The sequence below is a fragment of the Micropterus dolomieu genome, linkage group LG12, assembly GCF_021292245.1.
Source record: "Micropterus dolomieu isolate WLL.071019.BEF.003 ecotype Adirondacks linkage group LG12, ASM2129224v1, whole genome shotgun sequence".
NCBI lineage: Eukaryota > Metazoa > Chordata > Actinopteri > Centrarchiformes > Centrarchidae > Micropterus > Micropterus dolomieu.
In genome coordinates, this window is record NC_060161.1 from 24056198 (window position 1) to 24068392 (window position 12195).

General features: G+C 40.0%; 1 long non-coding RNA gene across 1 annotated transcript; it reads left to right on the forward strand.

The window, feature by feature from the left end:
- On the forward strand, positions 1–616 carry LOC123979832. Its single transcript, XR_006827339.1, has 2 exons — positions 1–32; positions 177–616. It is a non-coding gene; the product is annotated as an uncharacterized LOC123979832 (long non-coding RNA).
- The last annotated feature ends 11579 nt before the right edge of the window (positions 617–12195 follow it).

Sequence of the window (12195 nt, forward strand, 5' to 3'; positions counted from 1 at the left end):
AGCTGATGAAGTTAAACCAGGAACAGCTCTTGGTAATAAAGCTGCCATATGATGATCATACTGTAATGATTTATTCTGCAGATAATTAAATGGGTATATTTCAAAATAACACGTCAGACAGCATCCTTACATCGTGAATAAACCTATAGCTTGACATTTTGTTGTTTTTCTTCCAGGTCTGTAAAGAGAGCTGAGTTGGTAAAGAAAAATGGTCGACAGCATTTTATAAACTTACTGTGTGGACGTCTGCTTTCAAACATGAGACATGTTCAGTGTTTTGTTGTTAATTTATCAGCAGATTATAAAAAAATTACATCATGTGGATTTAATTACTTTCTATTTTAGCACAAAGCACATGTACTACTGATATGTATTTTGATTTAGTATTTATGGGCTGCATATTATTAGTTTTCATTTTGTCATTTATTTTCAACTCTTCTTTAAGTTTGCTACAGTATGTTTGAGCTTTAGTACCCAGGTGATTATAGTCAGCGTCTTTTTCAGAGTTAAATGAGAAAGATCAAGTTCAACAGTTACTTTATGTCATGATCTGCTATCGAACAACATATCCTCACATGTAAATGTTTTTCTCTTCAAAAATATATTTGTGAAAGTTTTCTGGGACTATTTCTTGGTAGAAATTTTTTCCACTCAAAACTGTTTATTATTCAGAGTAACTGAGACATTTGCTCTGAAAAGACATGTTGATGTTATTCTACTCATTTAAACTCAGTGCATCTTTATTGTGACAGAGTGAAGGCAGAAATAAGAATTTCCAGGGTCTCATTTATAAAACTGTGCTTACAATCCTCACTAAAAATCTATGTACTCCCAAAAGCTTAAAATGGCGTACACCAAAAAATATTCAGACTTCTAAAACCGTGCATAGCACACTTGTAAGCAAGTTCCCTTTATAAATCATGTAAATCAACGCCCATGGTTGCCTATAAATGGTCAGTGAAACGCCCTTCATTAATATTAGTACTTCCTGACTGCAGGAAGAAAAGGAGGTAAATTCTGATAGAAAAGCTACAAAATGAAATTTTACTCAGTGTGACACTGACGTTCCTTTTGGCGAAGCTGAAGTTGTTTAGTGGGTAAAAAACGGACATATTATAATTTTTATGGCGCTGCTGAAAAATAGTGTTTCTGTGACGGGCACCACTGATTACTGTACAAAAGCACAACTTTATTCACCGATTTTACATCAGACATGGAAAATATTTGCTGGTTTTCTCTCTGATGTTTCCCGGTGCGCTGCCTCAACTCTGTTATTTACGAGTTCCCTACTGGATATAAGTTATAGCTTTGCTTGTTGCTGTAGCAAGTTAGCTAACTGCTGCTAACTAGCTGCCATTATCTAATTAGCTCAGTTAGCCTGCAGCTACTGGTCAAATTAGCTTACTCTGCCCGTCCTGGGAGCTCGGCACACCAGAGTGTGTGTTTAGGTTTACATCTTTACTCAAGCACTGGAGGTCTTCAGGCCAGGGGTGCGACGAAACTGCATTCAGCAGCCTCCAAGTGAACACGGCATAAACAGGACCAAACACAGCCTCATTAGTTGACTCAGCCCCAGGGTGACAAGAGACAAACCGGCAAGAAAACCACCTTCGTACTGCATTCCCAGTAGTCAGACAGGCCTCCGTCGGTCTCGGGGCTGTGTGCGGTCTAGAGTCCGGCTGCGAGCTGGATTTGGTCCGCAGAGTCTGCATGACGGGGTGGGCAATTAGCACATTCAACTATTGGCTACACGCCGATCAATATCTGCAACAGATCCCTCCCTAGCTTTGTGTTTTTACAGGAAACAGACATGTAAATAGCAAATAGCACTACATTTTCTGTTTCACAGAAATTTTCTGCTTCAAGTAATCCCTGTGATCAATCCCCGTTTTTACAAAATGTACCTGTAATCTGATTACGTCTTTATTTTCTGTACTGTAACGGAATACAGTTACTTTGTTTTTGTATCCTGATTACGAAACGGCATTACATGTAATCCGTTACTCCCCAAACCTGCCTGCGACCAGACTTCTGCCTCTCCAGAACCACAGTCGACATCCTCCGCCCTCCACTTGGCCTTGGCTGGGGTCAAGATCTAGAAGTCCTTGTGTCCCTGTTTTGACTGACAAGTGCAACATCTTACCGTGTCGTCTGAAGAACGTTTGGCATCTCACGTTCCTCAGTCAGTGATATCGTCCACAGGGTTGCAACCAAAATAATCAAAAACAGGCTCATCTGCTTTCCACCACCTCATGAGCTGGCTACAACTGGTGCTGGCTTTGCACGTCTGGCTGGATCTGCAGCATTCGCCAGGGTTGTGGGCATCATCAATGTCACATCAGAGTCAAGCACCCAAGTGCAGATACTCAGTGCTATTATAACTGGAAATTGTTTCATTCTGTCCAGATGCAAGCAGTGTGTGACCACCAGTGTCAGTTCCTGGACATATTTGTTGGCTACCCAGGCTCAGTCCACAATTCAAGAGTTTTGAAAACAGCCCTTTGTATGTGTGTTCACTGTTCACCTGAAGGCTATTGTATTCTGGGGGATGGTGGATACCCGTGCATGTCACAGCCCATCACGCTCATCACACCATACAGTGAGCCAGTGAGGAGTGCAGTTGCCGCGAGGATTAACAGTCACCATGCTAAGGCCTCCTTCTGTGGTTGAAAGGGCTTTTGGCATAATGAAGACCAGGTGGCGGTCCATATTTTTCAAGGCTCTAGAAGTACACCCTGCTTTTGCAGTGAAGGTTATCGCCTGTTGTGCCATTTTGCACAGCTTCTGCCTCAGAGATGGAGACATGATTGAGCCTGTGGAAGAAGCACTGGGGCCAGAATACGAAGGTGGTCAGCTTCAGCAAGACCAGCACTGTGGGGAGCAGCTGCGTGGGCACATTAATGATGGGGCAGTGGATAAGACGCCTGCCTTTGGTGTGAGAGACTTGGGTTCAATTCAAAAGAGGTGGGTGCAAATCTCGGCAGGTAGCCTACAACATCTGTCTTGCTGAATTGTGCATTCACTTCTTAAGGTCCTTTTCAACACTGCTCACATTGTTGAAACGCGGTTAACGCACGCCACATGTTTTTGCTGAAATTCCAGGAATGGTACTTTTACTCTTTTTTTTTCACTAAGTGTAATTGATCATTTATCACTAGGCCTATTGATGACCCCCACAAAGAATTGTATAGTGTTTAAAAGCAGATTTTTTTATGCATTTTCATGCAATTCTCGGCAGGCATGCAGAATTCGGCACAACACCTGTGAAAGTCGACTGCAGTGCATAAAATAATAACACTTTAATATTACCATAAAGGGCGGAATTGCGGTCTCTAGTATATTACAGACCCCCATAAAGCTCAATTATAACTCAAACCCTGACTTCAACACAGCTCTGCAAAACGCAATATGTATTTTGACAAACAACAAACAAATCTGTCAGTATTATTATCGATGACGGTCACGGCAATTTAGTCAAATAATAAAAGGTATAATTTTACTTAGAATATGAATACTCAAAATACTCTGCGCTGTAGGCATCGTACTCCAGGAAATGAGATGAAAGGTTCCTTTATCAAAGACGGATCACCTCTTAAAATGGAAACAAACCATCCTTCACTCAGTTTAGTGGAAGTGACCATTAATCCAGTGTCAGTGTCAGATGGGGGAACTTACACGTGTAAATTTGATGATGGGGCCGAATCTGAAGAAAGAGAACTGAAAGTTGAAGGTGAGTAGCTGTAATGAAAAAACAGCATTATTATTTAAAATGCTACACAGAGAGTAAAAAAGGATCTAAACTTAAACATCAGCTTTTCTGAGCTTTCAGCTGCAGTTCACTCTCTTCATTCAGATTTGTTTTGTCCTACAGTGAATACTACATAAAGTATTCATACTTCTTAAAATACTACAAAGCAAGTGCTGAACAGCAACAAGTGAATCTTTCCTCTGCGTTCACCTAACCAATCACTAAACATATTGAAGTCTCTAATTTCAAGCAGGTCTTTGTACATGTGACTGAGAGAGAGAGAGACAAAACTTAGTTATTTGACACCATAGGTACCCTTCAGCGTCTCACAGAGCATCTCATTCAGACCGGAAGTACTAGTCTAGCTAGCTTCGTTCGTGTTAAGGGTGACAGTACCCCCAGCACTCTTCAACACTTAAACACAGGTTTTGTCAAAAGGCACAGATGTAGCATTCAGCAGTGCAGCGTAAAACTATAAAACAACTGATATTTTATATATTTATTTTGTTTTATTAATTCACAGAGTTTCTAGCTTTCTGCAAAACAGGACACAAAAGAGTCGGAAGACATGTGCAACACATGCTTTCAAAGTCTCTTATTTGTGGCTTCTTGAACAGTCACAAACAGGGCTGTTGTGACTCTGCAACCCAACTGGCCTGAGATATACTCAGGAGAGACGATCAGTCTGAGATGTGAGATTGAGGATGTAGGAGACACTGAGTGGGAGTATGAATGGACGACATCCAGCTCAGACAAACCTTAAAAAAAAAGCAAATGAACACATCATCAGATCTGCTTCAACCTCACACAGTGCAGGTAGTACAGGTGTCTGGGCAGAATGAAAAGTAGAAAATCTTCAACAGACTGGAGTGATGCTTTCACATTGAGACTATCTGACAGTAAGTCATGTCAACAGTTTGCTGAATCTAAAAAAAATATAATTGTTTTGGTTAATACCTTCATTTCTGTATTATATATTTGGAGAGAGACAGTAAATATATAGGATACAAGCAGTGCATGCAGTCAACCACCATGACATGTTTTATTATATAGGTAGACCCCAGTCTGTCCTCACTGTGTCTCCATCCTGGCTGAGTCCTGGAGCCTCAGTAACTCTGAGCTGCAGAGTTAAAGATCCATTTGCAGGATGGAGGTTCTTCTGGTTTAAGGCTGTTCCCAAACTATCAGGCAACTCCTACAGCCATGAGCTGCTACCTGGCAGCAGCAACGGGACTGAACAGGATTCCTACATCGTTCATGGACAGACACACACAGCAGGATATAAGTGCAGAGCTGGAAGAGGAGATCCAGTGTATTACACTTATTACAGTGAACCAAAGTTTGTCTGGTCTGCAGGTCAGTTTGTTTCTGTCTGTGCTTCTCTCAAGATGTTTTGTCTTCACCTCGGTTCATCCACTTTCTGTCTGTGACCAACATACAGTATCTTTAAAACTAACACTTATACTGACAAATAATTGGTTGTGTACATTCATGCTCCCCCAACAGAAGAAATGTATTGATTGTGGTGACCTTGTGATCTTTCCTCTCTCACCAGCATCAAGACAAACTTTATGCTTTCCACCTTACTGGGTGATTTTACATACTGGACTGGGAGGATTTCCTTGTTTCCTTCTTTCTTTATTCTGTTTTCCTTTTTTAATTCATCTGATAGCATGAAAAACACCAAAAAGAGACATTTTGCTGAGACTTTATTTCTTTATTGCAATGAGTACTTTTACTTTGGATACTGAAGCTCATCTTACTGCTTATACTTTACTGACACAACAGGCAGGACGTGTAGTTAGAAGACACCTGGTTAGCGGTCAAGTAGGTGTGAGACAGGCAAAAGAGTTAAATTCAGGAAATGACCAAAGTCAGCAGGTTAAAAAGGGACAAATTAAACAGCTAGAGACTCTGACAAATGAGAAAAACACTGTCTAGAGAGACAACGCAGCACGTTTCAGTATGAAATACAACAGCAGCTGTAGTCACTTGGTTGTTTATCATTTAAAATAAACTCAGATTGTAGCAAGTTTTCAAGATAGAAACCACTTTCACCAGAAAACTGCACCTTGTTTTAATGTTTGCACTAATACTCAGCAATAAAGGAATATTTGCATTTTAACATTTTGAATCTTAAGATTACTGTGTTTGCTTTGACCCCTTGTAGTGAACCTACACTTTGTTAATAAAATAATGAATCAGTAATTGGATATATTAATATCATAAGCACTCGTTCAAAAGGGGGCACCACCTAAAAAGAATCGATGTCCACCCAAGGCTTTTTAGGACTCTACAGCTTAATAATTACAATTATTACTAGTGATCAGTTAGTTCTTAATTCTATCCATCATCAACCTTAACCTGCGTACAGGGTCACGGGGGGCTGCAGCCAATCCCAGTTTAAGTCGGGCGAAAGGCAGGGTACACCCTGGACGGGTCGCCAGTCCATTACATCACATAGACAAACAACCACCTACACTCACATCCACATCCAAGGACAATTTTAGAGACACCTTAACCTGCACGTCTCTGGATGGTGGGAGGAAGCCCGAGCACCTGTCACGATTCCATGGGTGAGTGCAGAGGAGGTGTGAGTCCAAACGCAAGACACTGGAGAGTAGACTGAAGGTGCACAGGGTTTAATCCCAGAAACACAAAATGGCTTACATGCAGTTTGGGTATAAGACATTCAAACAGAGGATCAGGCTACACAGAGACAGGCAGAACACTCAACATCAGCCACAACACTGTGTATTCACAAAACACACTGACCAGACAAGGAATGAACAGAAACACCAAACATTTATACACAGGGACCAACGAGCAGGGCGGGAGCAACACAGGTGACCGGGATAAGGGCTAACAAGGCAGAGCAACAGTACGGAAAACAGAGACAAGTAGGCAGGCAGAGAGACAGCAGGGGGGAACAGAGAGACACTCACAGATGCAAAACACAAGACCATACATTAACTGGAACTCAAAGTATTTAGTGGACAGCAAGCAGAGGAATTACTGGGGGAACAGACACAAGCAAACACAAACAAATAAACACCAACAAGGAACACAGACTGAAGCCAAGATAAAACAGGACTCAGAAGTAAAACACTGAACTGGGAACTAAGACACCAAGAAGACAGACATGAGTGACAGACAGGGACGGACATGAGTGAAACCCAAAACACAACAGACTATATAACAGATACTGGCCACAGGACAGAACCCAAAACACTATAAGACAGATTCTGAACTGATCAAAATTTCATAAACCCACAGAGAGCTAAACTAAACATAGCCGACTGGCAGAATGTGACACTCAACCCTAGTTGCTACAGAGGCGTGCAACCTCTGACATACTGTCTCTCACACCAAAGGCATGTGTTTTTTCCACTGCCACATCACCACCCCGTGTTGTCTTTAACACTTCACTCAAAAAGCTCAAGATTTAATGTCAGCGAATTGCTGTTCCTAAAGATTATTGTACAACAAATACTATGAAATCAGGTAGACTGAGGTCCTCTGCACTGTTATAGACTGACCTCTTCTATGACTGCACTCAAACCACAAGTGTTTCCCTGAGGTGTAGACCATTATGTAAGCGACTCCCTACAATGTATATTGGCCACCAAACAATATGTAATTGTTTTCAAAACATAGTATTTAATAAAACTGTGATTTAACCATGTACATCATCACAGTCCCAGCTTTTATCTCATAGCAGCTATAGTCACGTACAGTATCTCTCCTGCCAAGGCTTAAACCATTCCATCCCCTTATTGTAATGAGGACTGGATGCAGTAGGCTATACAGTAGTAGTGTTTATGTTTGATCTGTACTTAAGTCTTTATTTCAGCTATTTACATTAAAATACTGTGTAGTTTGTAGGACCCTATAGAAGCCTGTTGGTTATTTGGTAAAATGTTACTTGTACAGTAGATAACATGCCATATTTTATGATCACTCTGTAAAATAAAGAAGCGTTACAAAGACATCAGATCTATGATCTCTTCTCATCATTCTTCATCCAGTTATTCTGAAGTTCTGCAGCAGCTGGTCTCTGACTAAAACCTCATATTCTTTGACTGTTTTACAGATGAACATATTATCCTGGTGAGCCCTGTCCGTCCTGTCACTGAGGGAGATCCTGTTAGTCTCAGCTGCAAGTTCAGGACAGAAAAGTTAGTTTCAGACGTGTTTTTCTATCAAAATGACAAACTGATTCAAAATGATAGCAGAAGGGAGCTGAACATCTCTGCAGTGTTGAAGTCAGATGAGGGTTTCTACAAGTGTCAACACTCAGGAGAAGAGTCAGCACAGAGCTGGATGTCAGTTAAAGGTGAGTAGGATTAAAACAACTGCTGCATCTTCTTCTGTGTAAACTGTGTCTCTGTCTGAGAAAGAAACATGCCTCTAGCGCCTCTACTGCTGGAGTTTGTCCATATATCTTAAAACAGCAATTTTCAACTCCGTTTCCCAATGGGACCTATGTGACGTAGATCATGTGACCTACAACACGTGACATAAACACATGTAAACCACAGCAACACAATGTAGGTGCAGCTGTAGGGTTAACTGGTCGACATGAATACAATCACTGACTTAGGTTTAGGCACACAGCCCTGTCAATTCCTCTAACATTAACACAGTTAGCTAGCGAGCTCCACACTCTCTAACATAGCTAGCTAATGCTACTAAGCTACTCAACCATACGTAACTTCATTAAAAGCTAAAGCTTAATTAATCTTGTTTCACACGGGAGCCGAATGCCCAACCCACCACCTCCGCAGTACCCTATGGCTATTTTCTTTTCTTATTACTCGTCTTTCCCATGTGCTATCGTTTTACGGCCACTAGAAGTCGCTGCCACAGTAAGCGTAACGTTAAATATGGGTCAGTTTCAGCTGATTTCACCTGTTGGATTCGCCGCTGGATGAAGTCTGCGTTAGTGGGTGTGATAGTCATGATTTATTGTTAATGGTTAATTGTTAATCGAATGTTTTCAACAGCAGTGTCCAGGCCTGAAAGCTCTTCAGTTCCTGTACCGTTGATTGTTGGGCTGGTTTGTGGAATCGTATTTATTCTTCTTCTGCTCCTTTTGTATCGCTACAGACCGTCCAAAGGTGAGACCTTTTCTTCTTTTATTAGATATTACGTGATTAAATTATTCAAACACACGTGTTCTGATCTCATGACACAGAATAGCTGAATAACAACTTACAAAACCAAACCATGTAACAACAAATGTCTTTTTCACAGATTCCTGCTCCATCTTGTATTGTATTTGATTCATAGGCCAATCCAGTCTGAGAGCACTAATCGAGGTTCTGCTGAAAAGTACTCCTCTCCTGTCCACGGGAAGCATTTAAATTGATGTATGAATACACACTTTTAAATACAAAAATCAGAGAATGTTTAACTTTAATCATCAAAACCCCTGAAGACACTGAAAATAGTACAGTATACACCTTTTTATTCATCCTCTCAAACTGTAGTTGAACATTTTCAATGTGATCTTTTGTTTTGCTTGAAGAAAGCCCATTTGGCTGCCAGTACACTTGACAATATTTATAGAATTAATCAGGATGTCCAAGAAGACTTAAAACCGGATCCATTTACTTAAAATGTGATTTGTGGTGTTCTTGTTTCTAGATAACATAATTTTACACAGGCAGGACCTGCATAGAGTCCAACAAGGGTTTGTACCTACAATCCTACAATCTTCAAGACAAAGAAAAATGTGCTAACTATTGAGCCACCAGCTGGGTACTGGTGCTGTGACTCTGTCCATGGAAATGGGTCCACCACTTCAGTCCATATCTCATATTAAATTTTGAGATGATAACTTTGGTGATTTTTGCAATATAAACATGTTAAGTGAAGCGCAGCCTTGCTCTGTTTTGGACTGTGAGCTGCACGTTATCGGAACTGCTGAATTTAACGTGTGGATATTTGGTGAGATTTCTGCCTGATCAGTGGTGTTTTGGGTTGGATTCGGTTTCACATGCAGCATGCAGCCCCAAAATGTGTCGGTCTAAAGGGGATAGGCTATACCAGCGGAACAATACCGTAATGCACAGCACAGGAGAGGCCAGGTAGACTTAAAAATATTATGATTTCTCATTAAAGGATGACGTTAAATATATATATTGTAATATTGTGATTTTTTTCTGGACATGTCAGAGAACACTACAGGAGAGATTCTGAATGTGCAGAAAGTTTTTAACATGAGCAGAAAACCTGCTGCACCACAGGAGCTATTAAAGTCCAGGAGTTTATAACATTGTTTATAACACAACATAATATCATTGAGGTGAAAAGGTCCCACGTAAGCCTATTAAAAGAGGTTATTTCCCCAAATGGAGACTCAAAGGAGAAGGGAAGGCCATGCATGTGTACTGACTCAGCAGGGATTTTATTAAATTAGAAAAGTTTATCTACAGGAAAAAACATATTTAAAAGCAATAGCTGAATGCCTGAAAGCCTGACTGCATTATATTCTATTAAGCTAAATTGTCATCTACCGCATTAATATTGTGTTTCGCTTTATATAGATAAAGTTAAACCATAAATTGATGCAGAAATATTCACCAGAATGCAGGAATTTAAGTCTTTAATGCTCATAATTCCCTAGGGGAGGACCGCCAGACCCACCTCTTTATTTGTCCCCTCCATCGTTTGAACTAAACCAGTGCATTCCAGGAAAATTACCCCATAAATTTACTACAATGTAAGAAAGTAGTATCTGGGTTGACACACTGTTTATGTGTGGAAACATTCCCAGATCCCAGGTTAAGTTTGGTCTCCCAGTTTAGGCTATGATGTGGAGGTTGACAGGGCTATGTATAGACTGATCACACTTCTTCATTATGGGCCATGATTATTGACTCGGCTGCTTATGCTAAAATTGTGAGTTCATCCATCAATCCAGCCGCTTATCCTGCGTACAGGGTCATGGGGAAATTGTGAGTTTGGTTGCTGAATATTTTAAACAATTCCTTAGGATTGTGGTAGTATGAAGTATCTACATCAGTTTGTGTAATCATTGATGTAAATGTCATCATCAGAGAAGGGTGTTAGGTCTAATGATTATTCTGAGACTATAGATGTAACTAAAGAATATGTATATTTCAGATGCAGATGAATCCCAGGATGAAGATGTTCTTTGACTGAACTTAAAAACACTGGGAAGAAAGGTGAGTACTCCAGATACATACAATAAATAGAAATAGTTTAGAGATGTTTGACCTGAAGTGCCAAAAGAAGTATTGATTTATGTTTCCTTTTTCATCTGGTTATTTTAACAGGGAAGCAACATGAACCAGAGGAGAGCTCTGTTTACTCTGAGGGGAAGATAAGAACCCCGAGTACAGTCAGTTACAACAGGCATGCTCAGAGTTTGGATTTACATGTGTCTGTTTGTCTGTTTCATTTACAGGATGCGAATGTTATTGTATGTGTGTGTCACTTGTTTCAATTATATTTGCATCTCACAGACATAAAACTTAAACTTAAACTGAATAGTTTTTGTCTCATTGTTTTTACTCTCTAGCCATACTGCAGATTATGAAATTCCCCCTCCACTTTCTCCATTTTGTCTGGTCAGCGACTTACATTTGCTATACATGTCAGAGGTCCTCTGGAGCAACTAGGGTTTAAGCGTCCGGGACACATTGGTGGATGTGTCACAGTGGGGAATTGAACCCAGGTTTCTCACACTAAAGGCTCACACCAGTATGCCTTTGCCACTGCACCATCCTCACCCCCAACATACAGCTGACATAAATAAATGTAGAAATATATAAATATGGAATAGATATAATAATAAAGGGCATCCCAAATATTGTTTTGGTTGACATTATGTACAATCAATTTATTAGCAGATGTATTTTTTAAAAAAGAATAAAGTCATATGGATTATCATGTGTTTTATTCCCATTTATGCACTGCATTATTATTATTTTTCATTTTTCGTCGTTGTTTTAAACTTTGAAAGCAAGCTGTTCCAAAAAGCTGCAGCAGGTAGCAGTTTGCTAAAGTATATTTGAGCTTTAGTACTCAGGTGATAGTGCAGCTTTAATGTCAGCATCTTTTTCAGTGATGGATGAGAAAGATCCAGGATGGACGTCAGCAATTAGTTGAATATACAATATGTAATGATCTGCTCTCAAACTAAATATATTGTAACATGTACACATTTTCCTCTGCCTTTAAAATGCATTGAAAGGCAATTATTAGTTATTTATAACAGGTAAAATATTTAATCATTTTATGTAGCGTGTGAATAAACCTTTTTTTTCCAGCAGTAAACTGTCTGTTGTGTTTTAAATTGCTTTTTTGATTGGACAGCCAGACTTGATAGAAGCTCTCTTCTGACACTAAAGCTTGGCAAAAGCCATGAAGTGAACTTGATGTTGGTTTTAAGGGACTTGTTACAGTCAAAACTGTTC